The sequence below is a fragment of the Schistocerca serialis genome, chromosome 7, assembly GCF_023864345.2.
Source record: "Schistocerca serialis cubense isolate TAMUIC-IGC-003099 chromosome 7, iqSchSeri2.2, whole genome shotgun sequence".
NCBI classification, from domain to species: domain Eukaryota; kingdom Metazoa; phylum Arthropoda; class Insecta; order Orthoptera; family Acrididae; genus Schistocerca; species Schistocerca serialis.
The window spans coordinates 118,357,175-118,372,932 of record NC_064644.1 but is presented as its reverse complement, the minus strand read 5'-3'; positions in this window follow the sequence as shown (position 1 = coordinate 118,372,932).

Genomic DNA, 15,758 nt, shown 5'->3' with positions numbered 1-15,758 from the left:
GCACATGGAGTATTGGGATGCGATAGGCGTCCACAATCCAGACACATGACGCTGGACGTACAGCTGGAAGACATACGTCCGAACTTCCAGCACTTAAAGCACCAAACATTTTATTCAGATGTGCCATGGCGTTAGTTTGGTACTGGAAATGCTTGGCATATGTTTTGATGCACATGTTAAAGTAATAAACTGTATTAATTGTTATTATTGTAAAATTTCGTAGTTGACGAATTCGATGTTCATCATTTTGAATATAGACGCAGTAGTCTAGCAGTATAAATATGTGGACTGGAAAGCGACGAAACAGTAGAATTTATACAAAATGTCTGGGATCGAGCAGAAACTATCACGCATTGTTGTTAGAAGTTTTGAGTAACAGTATGGATAGGAATGACAAAAAGGAGCAGTTGTGTCGTGGGGGAGTTAAAGAGAGTGGGAGAGAGGTGACAGGAATGGGCTCAAGTGACTTGTTTGTTTTGATTTGATCTGATTTGATTTTGACAGGGAAGCTAAAACAGCTTACGTCTAACCCGCCACTGCCCTCACCGAAACCGAGTTTATTGTACGGTATCACTCCCTGTATATCTAATAAAGCCAACCAACGCCCTTAAATAGTGCAAGTAGTCCCTTTACCAGTTTTTTGTTAGGCACAAACTCTTGAGGTCAAGTTGTCCCAAAGATTCTGTATCTTTTGCTCTCCAATGCCATGCAATCGAAGATTAGGTGTGATGTAGTTTCTTCACTATCACAGATCCTACATTTAGGGTCTTCTTCTGTTATAGCCTTTTGTGTAGGTGTTTTTTGAAAGTCCCATAGTCAGTCATCAGTGCAGTCATGAGTTTAATCTCTTTCCTGTTCAATCCCAGAATTACAGAGCTTCTTTTAAAGAATGGTTTGGGCATTATTACCTTACCATGTTTCTGTTTATGGAACTTGGTCCAATATTCCCGGTGCTGTTTCCTAAGGCAATTAAGTAGTTCTAGTTTGATCAGAGCCTTTACGAATGTCAGGACGGATTCCAGTCCAATAAATGGAGTCATTGCTCCTGTCCTGACCAATCTGTCGGGTTGTTCATTGCCATAGATCCTCGAGTGGTCAGGCACCCACACTAGGTTTACCTTATTGCTTCCCCCTAGCTCCACCAGAGCTCTGTGGTATTCTGCGACAATCTCGTTGCAGTAGCTGCCAGTGATTTCAGGGCTACCTGGCTGTCTGAATAGATGTAGATGCTACGGTCCTTGTAGCACGTACGCATATACTCCTCCACAAATGCATTGATTGCAGTAATGTCAGCTTGGAATACCGAGGCCAGTTTTCCTAGAGACAGGATGCCCTCCAGTCTTGGCAGAACCCACATACATTTAATTTCAATCCATCGATCAACCAAACAATGTCCCCATACGGTGTCGAATCGTTTTTCCCACTTCTCCTTGCTTCCAATTATTATATTGTAAGGCTTGTTGCAGCAGTTAGGAGTTATTACGTAGTCGGCCGGCATTTCCCCAGCCATTCCTATATTTACTTCACTCACTATCTTAGTGTGTGACTCTGGATATTTCGGTGGGATCCAGTTTTTACCAGTTTTATGTCTGTATGCCCCAGCTGCTGCCTCCATCTTGACCCAAAGGTGTAGTGGTGGCATGTCCAGTATGGCTTCCATCCCAGCGTTTGGTGTGCTTCTAACTCCGCCTGTTATGGCTCTGAAAACTTAGCAAGCTCCTTAGCTGCAACCCGCTGTTCTACCTTCTTCCACCACACTAGGGCCCCATAGGAAATCCTAGGTTTAACCACTGTGGTGTATATCCAGTGCATAGCATTTACCACAAGCCCTTCTGGTACTCACTACTTTTCGCCTTGGAGCAGATGCTCTTAATGTGAGGGGTCCATGTTAGTTTCTCATCTAAGTTTACCCCTAGATATTTCACTATCCCCTTCACAGGCAGAGTTTCACCGAAGGACTTTAAATTCCAACTTGAGTGTTGGATATGGGTCTTCGTGAATAGTACCACAACAGTCTTCTTAGGATTAACCCTTAGACCTGTTTAATTTACCAGTCTTGCACAATGCTCAATCCTCCTTGTGCTATATTTCTAACTGTGTCAGTAAATTTGCCAAGTATTACTATGACAACGTCATCTGCGTATCCTTGCCAGAAGCATTGTCTGGAATTCAGTTCCTCAATGAGTTAGTTCACCACTAGATTCCACAATAAAGGGGACAGAACTCCTCCTTGTGGGCAAACTCTAGTGGTTTTAATTATCATCTTTTCATTCATCATGGTAACCTCTGCCTTCCTTCCACTAAGCATGGCCCTGGTCCACCTACATATAGTGGTCCCTAGTTCGTGCACCTCTGCTGCCCTTACCATGGAATCGAAGGTCGTGTTACAGAAGCCCCCTCGATATCCAGGAAGATGCAGAGGGCTATTTCTTGGGAGTGAAGTTCTTTCTCCATCGCCCCCCCCACCCCCAAAGAGTTGATGGAGAGCTGTCTCAAATGATTTACCTGGTTGATATAAGTGTTGGCTTGAATCTAGAGGGGCCCTCTCCCCAACGTATACATCACCCAGTTTTTCCATTGTTTTGAGAATGAAGGAGGACAGACTGATTGGTCGGATATCCTTGGCCTCAGTATGATCAATTCTCCCTCGCTCTGGATGAAGACAACCCGCACTGACCTCCAAGCATTTGGAGCGATTCCTACTGCTAGGATAACCCTGAATAACCTGCATAGAACTCTTATGAGATTCTCTCCTGCCTGTTGCAGGAGAACTGGAAAGATTCCATCTGGGACAGGTGACTTGAACGGTTGGAATGTTCCCACCTCCAGTTGGATTTGATTGAAGTATTGAAGGTATGGGCTCAAGTGACTTTTTACAAGGTGGTCGTTTCGACCTCTTAATCTACTTTCGATAGACACAAATGACAGTAGCACCTAAAAATCTGAGAACCTTCACCATTCCTGTGATACTATAATTTGTACCTGATGGACTGTCGCACCTTTCTCTGCGTCAATATAGCTTAAATTGTCTGCTTATGAGACGACGAGTTATCCACTTCAGTCGTTTAAGCAACGATCTGCGTGGCTGATAGTTCGCAGCAACTTTTTCCTGTGAGAGCTGACCGTGTGAAGGATTCAGTGGTAGCGGTGGTCAACTGGCCACACGGGCAGGAGTACTGTACCTTGTACTGCTCCACAGGACTGGGCTAGGAGCCACCGAGGGGGCGGCGGTTGTCTAGACTGGGTCGTCGATCTCTGGCGCCGACTGAGCCTCGTTCTAGGTGAAAACTCAAAACAGAAGGATCTACGAGTGGTAGTAAGTGACCTGAATGTCAAAATGATCCTCGTAAGAAACATCAGTCATTCTGATTTCTACTTCCCTAAAATAACGAGCAACGTATAGTTACGTGAATTTTTATAGTGGAAGTTTTGGGGGAGGAACGTCGCTTTACATTCCAGTTCGACCTATTTTGGACCAAATATGGCTGCAAAATACTTACAAGAATTATTTACAGACGAATGGAAAAACAGGTAGAAGCCGACCTAGGGGAAGATCAGTTAGGATCCCGTAGAAATGTTGGAACACATGAGGGAATACTGACCCTACGACTGACCTTAGAAGAAAGGTTGAGGAAAGGCAAACCTACGTTTTTAGTATTTGCTGACTTAGAGAAAGATATTGACAATGTTGACTGGAATACTCTCTTTCAAATTATGAAGGTGGTAGGGGTCAAACACAGGGAGCGAAGGACTATTTACAATTTGTAAAGAAGTAAAATGTCAGTTATAGGAGTCGAGGGGCGTGAAAGGGAAACAGGGATTGGGAAGGGAGTGAGACAGGGTTGTAGCCTATCCCCGATGTTATTCAATCTGTATATTGAGCAAGCAGTAAAGGAAACAAAAGAAAAAATTTGGTGTAGGAATTAAACTCCATGGAGAAGAAATCAAAACTTGGAAGTTTGCCGATGGCATTGTAATTCTGTCAGAGACAGCAAAGGTCAAAGACCAGGAAGAGCAGTTGAACGGAATGGACAGTGTCTTGAAGGGAGGATATAAGATGAACATCAACAAAAGCAAAACGAGGATAACGGAACGTAGTCTTATTAACTCAGGTGATGCTGAGGAAATTAGATTAGGAAATGAGACACATGAAGTGGTAGATGAGTTCTACTATTTGGAGAGCAAAATAACTGATGATTGTCGAAGTAGAGAGGATATAAAATGTAGACTAGCAATGCCAAGAAAAGCGTTTCTGAAGAAGGGAAATTTGTTAACATCGAGTATAAATTTAACTTTCAGGAAGTCTTTTCTAAAAGTATTTGTATGGAGTATAAACATGTATGGATGTGAAACATGGACGGTAAGTAGTTTAGACAAGAAGAGAATAGAAGCTTTCGAAATGTGCTATACAGAAGAACGCTGAAGATTAGATGGGTAGATCACGTAACTAATGAGGAGGTACTGAATAGAATTGGGGAGAAGAGGAATTTGTGGCACAACCTGACTAAGAGAAAGGATCAGTTAGTAGGACACGTTCTGAGGCATCAAGGGATCACCAATTTAGTGTTTCAGGGCAGCGTGAAGGGTAAAAATCGTAGAGGGAGACCAAGAGATGAATACACAAAGCAGATTCAGAAGTATGTAGGGTGCAGTAGTTACTTAGAGATGAAGAAGCTTGCACAGGATAGAGCAGCATGGAGAGCTGCATCAAACCAGTCTCTGGATGAAGACCACAACAACAACATCAACAACAACAACAACATGGTGGAATCTCAACAAGGGTGTTTTGGTCGCCATATTATGATAATGAAAGAGTTCAGAAATCCAGTCGTGTGTGCTTTGCGTGTCTTTGATTGGTGAGATACTGGCAATACAATTCTGAATATACTGTTTCGTTGTGAACACCCCATGGTGTTCTCGGTAGATCACGGAAACTCCTCATCGCAATAGCCAAATGTTGTTGTTGTTGTGGTCTTCAGTCCTGAGACTGTTTTGATGCAGCTCTCCATGCTACTCTATCCTGTGCAACCTTCTTCATCTCCCAGTACCTACTACGTCCTACATGCTTCTGAATCTGTTTAGTGTATTCATCTCTCGGTCTCCCTTTACTATTTTTACCCTCCACGCTGTCCTCCAATACTAAATTGGTGATCCCTTGATGCCTCAGAACATGTCCTACCAACCGATCCCTTCTTCTAGTCAAGTTGTGCCACAAACTTCTCTTCTCCCCAATCCTATTCAATACCTCCTCATTAGTTACGTGATCTACCCACCTTATCTTCAGCATTCTTCTGTAGCACCACATATCGAAAGCTTCTATTCTGTTCTTGTCCAAACTAGTTATCGTCCATGTTTCACTTCCATACATGGCTACACTCCATACAAATACTTTCAGAAACGACTTCCTGACACTTAAATCTATACTCGATATTAACAAATTTCTCTTCTTCAGAAACGATTTCCTTGCCATTGCCAGTCTACATTTTATATCCTCTCTACTTCGACCATTATCAGTTATTTTACTCCCTAAATAGCAAAACTCCTATACTACTTTAAGTGTCTCATTTCCTAATCTAATTCCCTCAGCATCACCCGATTTAATTTGACTACATTCCATTATCCTCGTTTTGCTTTTGTTGATGTTCATCTTATATCCTCCTTTCAAGACACTGTCCATTCCGTTCAACTGCTCTTCCAAGTCCATTGCTGTCTCTGACAGAATTACAATGTCATCGACGAACCCCAAAGTTTTTACTTCTTCTCCATGAATTTTAATACCTACTCCGAATTTTTCTTTTGTTTCCTTTACTGCTTGCTCAATATACAGATTGAATAACATCGGGGAGAGGCTACAACCCTGTCTCACTTCTTTCCCAACCACTGCTTCCCTTTCATGCCCCTCGACTCTTATAACTGCCATCTGATTTCTGTACAGATTGTAAATAGCCTTTCGCTCCCTGTATTTTATACCTGCCACCTTCAGAATTTGAAAGAGACTATTCCAGTTAACGTTGTCAAAAGCTTTCTCTAAGTCTACAAATGCTAGAAACGTAGGTTTGCCTTTTCTTAATCTTTCTTCTAAGATAAGTCGTAAGGTTAGTATTGCCTCACGTGTTCCAACATTTCTACGGAATCCAAACTGATCTTCCCCGAGGTCCGCTTCTACCAGTTTTTCCATTCGTCTGTAAAGAATTCGCGTTAGTATTTTGCAGCTGTGACTTATTAAACTGATAGTTCGGTAATTTTCGCATCTGTCAACACCTGCTTTCTTTGGGATTGTAATTATTATATTCTTCTTGAAGTCTGAGGGTATTTCGCCTGTCTCATACATCTGGCTCACCAGATGGTAGAGTTCTGTCATGACTGGCTCTCCCAAGGCCATCAGTAGTTCTAATGGAATGTTGTCTACTCCCGGGGCCTTGTTTCGACTCAGGTCTTTCAGTGCTCTGTCAAACTCTTCACGCAGTATCTTATCTCCCATTTCGTCTTCATCTACATCCTCTTCCATTTCCATAATATTGTCCTCAAGCACATCGCCCTTGTATAAACCCTCTATATACTCCTTCCACCTTTCTGCCTTCCCTTCTTTGCTTAGAACTGGGTTGCCATCTGAGCTCTTGATATTCATACAAGTGGTTCTCTTCTCTCCAAAGGTCTCTTTAATTTTCCTGTAGGCAGTATCTATCTTACCCCTAGTGAGACAAGCCTCTACATACTTACATCTGTCCTCTAGCCATCCCTGCTTAGTCATTTTGCACTTCCTGTCGATCTCATTTTTGAGACGTTTGTATTCCTTTTTGCCTGCTTCATTTACTGCATTTTTATATTTTCTCCTTTCATCAATTAAATTCAATATTTCTTCTGTTACCCAAGGATTTCTATTAACCCTCGCCTTTTTACCTGCTTGATCGTCTGCTGCCTTCACTACTTCATCTCTCAGAGCTACCCATTCTGCTTCTACTGTAGTTCTTTCCCCCTTTCCTGTCAATTGTTCCCTTATGCTCTCCCTGAAACTCTCTACAACCTCTGGTTCTTTCAGTTTATCCAGGTCCCATCTCCTTAGATTCCCACCTTTTTGCAGTTTCTTCAGTTTCAATCAGCAGTTCATAACCAATAGATTGTGGTCAGAATCCACATCTGCCCCTTAAAATGTCTTACAATTTAAAACCTGGTTCCTAAATCTCTGTCTTACCATTATATAATCTATCTGATACCTTTTAGTATCTCCAGGATTCTTCCAGGTATACAACCTTCTTTTATGATTCTTGAACCACGTGTTAGCTATGATTAAGCTATGCTCTGTGCAAAATTCTACAAGGCGGCTTCCTCTTTCATTTCTTCCCCCCAACCCATATTCACCTACTATGTTTCCTTCTCTTCCTTTTCCTACTGACGAATTCCAGTCACCCATGACTATTAAATTTTCGTCTCCCTTCACTACCTGAATAATTTCTTTTATCTCGTCATACATTTCATCAATTTCTTCATCATCTGCAGAGCTAGTTGGCATATAAACTTGTACGACTGTAGTAGGCATGGGCTTTGTGTCTATCTTGACCACAATAATGCGTTCACTATGCTGTTTGTAGTAGTTCACCCACACTCCTATTTTTTTATTCATTATTAAACCTACTCCTGCATTACCCCTATTTGATTTTGTATTTATAACCCTGTAATCACCTGACCAAAAGTCTTGTTCCTCCTGCCACCGAACTTCACTAATTCCCACTATATCTAACTTTAATTTATCCATTTCCCTTTTTAAATTTTCTAACCTACCTGCCCGATTAAGGGATCTGACATTCCACGCTCCGACCCGTAGAACGCCAGTTTTCTTTCTCCTGATAACGACGTCCTCTTGAGTAGTCCCCGCCCGGAGATCCGAATAGGGGACTATTTTACCTCCGGAATATTTTACCCAAGAGGACGCCATCATCATTTAATCATACAGTAAAGCTGCATGTCCTCGGGAAAAATTACGGCTGTAGTTTCCCCTTGCTTTCAGCCGTTCGCAGTACCAGCACAGCAAGGCCGTTTTGGTTAATGTTACAAGGCCAGATCAGTCAATCATCCAGACTGTTGCCCCTGCCAAATGTAACATTTAAAAAATAATGGCGATTTTTATGGTAGTTTACAATATGTCAGCCGTTCATTGCATCATTGGGTATTAGAATTTGTAGCACAGTACCGTGGTCTCTTAATTTAATCATTACAACTAGGTGCAAAGCAAACTGAATTTTCCGGAACGTAAAGTCTGATCAAAGTCTGCCATCATTTTTGTACTTTTTTATTACAACGTTCCGTGAAGATCACAATGGTTATTTCATTGATAAATGGCTTTGCTGTCGCCGTCATCAGATTCGACTTAACGTGCCTTTAATTCGAAACGTTGCAACCAGACTTACGTATTGGTGTATAGCATGTACGTCTAACAGGGTTAAAGAAACGTATTCAAAGCTGAATCACAGTCCATTTGTCATTTAAATTATTCCCCTGTGCACTAACACGAAGGACTAACGTATCGGTCCCACGAAATATATTACAAAATTTGCCTTTCGTGATTAAAAACAGTGGAAGAATTGGGAAGCTGCCGACAAACTTGAAAGGGTGGAACAGGCAACGTGAGGTCGGTAGGCTCTTTTAATATCGGCCCTCGGAGCCGCCGTGGCATTTGCAAGTCGGGCAAACACTTCTCTCAGCTAAAGTCCGTCCGTTCTTTGTAGGTGGGACAACAAGTCGTCCTATGTACTCCTCGACATCGACGCTGCTGATAAAAACCGTTTCAAGCAGTGTAAATTGACGGTGGAACAATACGTTGCGCGCGTGTATTAGTTTCCTTCGGAGAGCTTACTATATGTGAGCAAAAGAAGCAAAGGAAAAAAAGCGAAAACTAGGTGATTTGTGTCAGCTGTGAACAAATACCGCAGAGCAGAGTGCAGCTCAAACAGCAGTCGATAATTAGCTCCACAAGTCGCTGCTGATTATTCCATTCGTCATTTCGTGGCTGAGCCAGGCGTCTCGTTGGTTTAACGACTGGACGCTAAGGTGTGAGAAGCTCCACTGTTGGCGGTGAGCAACACCACGAGCTCCGCTTAACCTCAGGATGGAGAATTCGGTGAATAAACTACAATCTGTGGCCTTTTAGCATGTCATTTTTTTCGTACTTGATTTCTGCAGTTCATACTGTTTTTCTGTTTTGGCTTCCTCGTCGACTGAAGCGCTAACGGCGATCGCCAACCACAGGTCGATGTACAGTTTTAATTTAATTTCAAGAAAACTGAATCTCTTGGGGAAAGTAAAATTATAGTTAGCCGGAGTACGTGGTTTTCTCAGCTTTCAAGAAACTATAATTACCGGTCGTCAAAAATGAGGAAATGTTTGTTCCTCTTAAAGGGGGAAGGACGTCAAACGGGCCGACGTAGAACAGGGGAGGCACCACAGGACATTTTAATTTACACTGTCTATACTTTTACAAATAAATTAATAAAACTTTTAACAGCATGTCCAGGAAGGATTCAGGATTCATACTCATAGCAGTGGAAGCTCAAAAACGTAACAAAACACATTTTGTTTACATGTCAAATTTCATCATTTTTTTCACTTACTACTGGCTGCATTTGTTGCTATAGGTACACTTTTCTTCCTAAGTAAGAGAGATTATCCTATGACTTTTGCACAGCATACAAACCATAGTTACAGGTGTATGAAACTCCGGAAATTATTTAATTTATGAAAAAATGAATAACTGTTACATTTCAAACTTCACGTTTAGAAAAAATTCAAGTTTTATAGTTAATTATCTCAATTTTTTCCACGGTTTTTTAATAGATTTGGAAAATTCTAGATGTTTCATACACATGTAACTACTGTTTGTATGCTATGAAAAATTCTTCGAAGAATCTCTCTTACTTAAGAAGAAAAGTGTACCTAAAGCAACAAATGCAGCCAGTAATAAGTGAAAAAATGATGAAATTTCACATGTAAAAAAAGGTATTTTGCTATGTTTTTGAACTTCCACTGCAATGAGTGTGAGTCATCAATCCTTCCTGGTCATGGTGACAAAGTTTTATGAATTTATTTGTAACAGTATAGACAGTAGAAATTAAAATGTCCTGTGGTGACTCTCCAGCACCAAGTCGGTCCGTTTGATGTCCTACCCCCCTTAAAAACCAAGACATGTGTTTTCAGAGGTAAGATATTATTTTCAGGGCTAGAAGTGTTGGTTTCGAAGGCACTTAACGCTAAATAGATAAAGCAAGAAGATAAAGATAGAAGACAAAAACTTGACAACAGAGTAGAAAAACGTGGGTGTCTGACCACGAAGACAGACCTTCGGTACTCAGGTGCTACCCGCTCCTGGGATTTTTCTGTGACCCGTTGTTGCCCCTACCTCTGGCAGTGATTCACCGCTGTGAGAAATGTCAAGCTGCGTCGTGGTGCGAAATCCGCGTTACACTGTAAGTCCCGCTCTATTGCAAACAGCGACGTGAATACCGCAGCTGTGTGGGGAAAACTCTGAAGTTTCGCCATAGGAAAGGCAGTTGAAGAACGACGCAATTTCTCAAGTTCTGAAGACGAATTAAACGACTTTTTCCCAACATCAGGTAGCTCACAGATAGCGGTGAATCATTAGCTGGAAAATAGCGACAGAGAGTTTTTCTTAAAACATGTCTCTACACGCACCGTATGGAAAATAATGAAGAGAACCTTTTCTGAGACGGCAGTTAATGACGGCGTGAACATTGGTATGATTCAAAAGTTTGTAGGTATTATTATTCCATTTCCCACAGACATCTTCGTTCCTCTATCTTGTTAGTGTTACATATATTACTGAGAGAAAGCTGAACTTAATTCAGCCGATATTCAAGAATAAGTATTGGGAATTTCCAGGCGATTATGCGAATATAGGAAAATTATCCGCAGTATGTAGAGCGTTGGGGTACATTGTTACTGGACAACTGACCGATTATCAGAAAACTTAAAACATCCACGGCAATATGAGTCAGGCTCAGAAAACACCATAGCACAGAAAATGCGTCAAACATGCAGCCGAGGTCTACGAGAAATAACAGGCCGCAGCGCGTACGTCTCGAATGTAGGCCGAACTCCCCTGCTTGCTCGCTCAGTTCAGCAAACTGCGTTTCTACACCTCTTAACTCGTAAATGAGTGCGTTTGTACAAACTAGAACTGCATCTTCTACTGGAATCCACTATTATAGAGAGTCTCACAACGATAGGAAGTCCGTAGGCCTATTAAGAATTTGTTACCGCTGCAATGGGACACAATAAAATTAAAATCATGCCAAAATGACCATGAGTTGCATAAGGCACAACATCTTGTATGAAATAAAGATTGTTACGTAGAAGAGACTCAATCATATAAAAGAACCGTTATACCATTTATGTCGAGAACTGATCTTAATTTTTGCTGTACGATTAGTAATCAGTAAGACTTCTCAATAGTAGATTCCAGTGGAAGATGCAATTCTCGTTAGTACTTACACACCTGATTACAAGTTAACAAGCCTTTAGCCTGCTGAGTTGAGCGAGCGAGCGAGCGCTGGCGTACTTTCCTGATGTACGCCTCGCGGTCTGTCTTCCTCGTAGGCCTCGACATGCCACGGACTGACGAAACGAACGTTGCTTGGCTTCGAAAAAGGTTGATTTTAACGTATTGCTAGACACGTAAAAATAACGACTTAAATTCTTACCGTATGCATTATGTACTGCTGAACAATTTACCTCTTACAAAATATAGTTTAAGCGTTTTTTTCGTTATTTCTAAAATCTGCTTTAGCTGGTGCACATAATTTAATATTTGAGTGCTCGTCATGCTAAATAAATAAATAACATCAATAAATTTTTAATTTCAGCCTTACACATACTTTTCAACTATCAGTAGCTGAAGAACGCAAATATTACTCTGTTGTGGAGTATGCTGTTTTAGAACTGTCTCATAAAAAAGTGCTTAAGTCATCCCCCTAGGCCATTGCTGTCTGCAGCTCGTTGTCTATTGGTCAGGCGGCACGGTAGCTCAGCGTGTGCGGTCAGAGAGTTAGCTACCCTCTCTAATAAAAACTGAGTTACTCGATCAACGATAAACCTGAAAAAGTGTCATAGGGCGTCCGCACCGAACAAATACAACGACCCATGGCGAACAAAATGAGATCTAAAAAAAAAAAAAAGTGGTCACCATTGCTGCCTGTTCATCATGGAGTCCTGGGTTCGATTCCCGGCCGGGTTGGGGATTTTCTCCTCCTGAGGACTAAGTGTAAGTTCTGTCCTCATCATTTCATCACGAGTCAGGAAAATGGCGATACTGGACAGTGAAAAGATTGAGACTTTGTACAGACGCTGATAACCACGCCACTGAGAGCCCCACAAATCAATACTATCATCATCATTCAAAAATGATGCATACGGCTCTGAGCACTATGGGACTTAACGTCTAAGGTCATGAGTCCCCTAGAACTTAGAACTACTTAAACCGAACTTACCTAAGGACATCACACACATCCATGCCCGAGGCAGGATTCGAACCTGCGACCGTAGCGGTCGCGCGGTTCCAGACTTTAGCGCCTAGAATCGCTCGGCCACCCAGGCCGGCCCCATCATCATCATTATCTAGGCCACTGCCATGTAGATAAAAACTAAGAACTTAACAACCGTACACAGTGCTGCTTTTAAATGCGGAATGAAACAAAGGAATATTTGCAATACTCAGTGCGGGGATCAATATGTATCAGGTTTTTCAGTTTCCCAAATATCTGGGATCATAGACTCAGAGCAATTGGTATGTATGCTCAGCGTCATACAGGGTGATTCCATGATGGTGTTACGAACTTCAAGGGATAATTGACAAGGGTAAATGTATCACTGTCCGGTAAGGAACCCTGGTCTGGAAACTACCGAGCCGAAATTTATAGGCGAAAATAGTTCTGACACCTCTGACAGTGGAATACATGTTCTGGTACTGTTGTCACTGAGATTAGAGAGTAGACAACTTTCAGTACGGACCAAAACAGGCAAGGAAATACATAGTCAACATGAGCTCTGAAGTGTATGCCTTAAGAGATTTAAGCATCTGTTCGTCTTTGCTACCACGAAACACATCCTTTTCTTCTGATCATAGCTCTAAGCTATGCATTGCAGGGCTCATGTTTAGTAGACTCTTTTTCCTCCTTTTGGTCCGAATTACCTCTTCCCAAAATATGGAAGCCAAAGAGATTACAACAGAAGACTTCCACGGTTTGAGGTATAACAATCGTTTTCACTTATTAATTCCGACTTGATCGTTTCCAGAATAATGTTCCTCGCCACTAATTCAGGCATTTAACTAGCTCCATCATCCCTGAAATCTGTAATATCATCACGGTATCGCTCTGTATATTGACACAAACCAATGCGTCCATTATAATTATCCGGGCTGTTATGCCGTGGTCGGTTGATGAATTCTGAGGTGATTCATCTTGGGAATCACCTCAGAATTCATCAACCGACCACGGCATAACAGCCCGGATAGTTATAATGGACATGATATTTCCGGCCGTGAAAGTTTACATTTTAGTAACAAACCAACTCATTATGAAGTTGGTTTTCAGTTAAACATAGAAATTGAACAATAGGTCATATACCATAGAGTAAATTGGTCTAGGTCAAAGAAAATAGCAACGCTAATTATTCGAAGTGGATTGCTGAACGAAGTTGATTTAGCACATTTCCCATACTACTGAATCTCGTGTCACCCCCAATGAAAACCAAGAGTTCCTGCATCACAGTTCTGCTAGGTAGCCTTCACCATCCACCAAGAAGTGAGAAAGTTGTTAGGAAATCGGCTTTGTGGCACTCTGCTTCTCAACAAATTCTGTCTGTACAGGATGGCAGCAAGTCCAGTACTAAATGATTTCCAGTGGCCAATAATAACACACATACATTGGATAACTGTGCAGACGAGCAATTTGTGACATTAGTTTTAGTACAGCCCCTTTTAGTTACACTGGCTCCCTCCCCTACACCTCGTGAAACACACGTTCTCATCAATTTTGACATTTGTGAGAAGTAATGGTGTGAGTTATTACTGCTCGTTCAAACTTTATATTTTCTGCTCAGTTATCGGAAGACAATTCCACTCTCACAGATCTCGTCCTCAATGGATGGATAAATTTCAGTCAGATGTGACATGCGAGCAGCAAACTTTACATCACCACTGTGGGGTTTATAGACTCCTAGCTCTAATAAGAACGAAAATACAGACGGAAACATGTGTTATTGAACCCCTGGCATATAGGCTGCCCTGCTTGACAGTTATGTCATGGGGGAATAGTCTCAGCCTGCCTTATCGATCTGTTTCACTGGGGCTACACAGGTGGATGGTTATGGATGGGGCAAGAAATGGATTCAGCAGGGGATGGACAAAGTGATGGGCAGGAGGAGAAGGAGAGACAGAAGTGGGGAAGAGGAGGTGTACAGGAAGAGAGGAGTGGGAGAAGATCTTTAAAGAGAGGGGTGACAGGAGAAGGTGGAAAGAGAGATGGAGCAGAAGGAGATGGACAGAGGGAAAAATGATGAGAAGCAGATGGATGTGAGAGAGGTGTGAGGAGGAGATGGACAGGGAGAGAGGGGGGAGGAGTACATAGACATAAAAAGAAGTGATGACAAGACAGACAGAAGAAAACGGGGAGAGGGGACGTTCGACAAAGAGAGATGGAAACATTTTTGTTTCGAGTGGTGTAGTGACTGGCACACATATACTGTCGATGAAAGTCATGAGACTGTGTTCTGTGGTTCAAATGGTCCAAATGGCTCTGAGCACTATGGGACTTAACATCTATGGTCATCAGTCCCCTAGAACTTAGAACTACTTAACCCTAACTAACCTAAGGACAGCACACAACACCCAGCCATCACGAGGCAGAGAAAATCCCTGACCCCGCCGGGAATCGAACCCGGGAACCCGGGCGTGGGAAGCGAGAACGCTACCGCACGACCACGAGATGCGGGCTGTTCTGTGGTGAATCACAGTTTTGGACTATGTCGGATGACCACCTTTGACGATTGTTGCAGAGCCACAGGGAGAGGCCCCAATCTCCTAATGTTTTGGAGAGGCACTACGGTGGTAGTCTTGGTGTCATGGCGTGGGGAGCTGCAGTACGAGTTGAGCTCACGACTCACAGTGTTTGAGGGAACTTAAATTTTGTTTCCTCCTCATGTTCTGGGTACCTTTTTTCTTGCTAGGCCTTAGCTGCACCTTCCAGTGTCATCCTGGCACCTGCTCACACTAAAATCAGTTTGTAAAAGAACAAGAGACGCTGCAGCGCGTGGACTGTTCGTGGATGTAGAATGTCCTGGGGTGCCCAAGTTATCTAAAATGTAGGTTTTGTGGACAAAGCTTTCAGATGAAGTGTCATTAATAAAATGTTTTATTTACCCCATTGAGATACAGGCAGACTGCTACCCAATTTTAGGAGATAAATTTTAATTTAATGCATCACCTCATTCAGGAATCGACATCGTTCTAACGTAGCTTTTAAGAAAAACTATGTAACTTCTCCTGTGGTTGACAACCCTAGAGTAGGGATATTTCCTTGCTGCTTGCCTGATGCAGTTTTGGGTATACAGTACATTCCAGTTTTAGGATTTACTTTCTCCCTGTGCTACATTTAAGTGCAACTGCTGCCTCACAACGAGAAGTCTTTCTTTGTCACTAATTTTCTGCTGATGGCCACTGCTGCCTCACAACGAGAAGTCTTTCTTTGTCA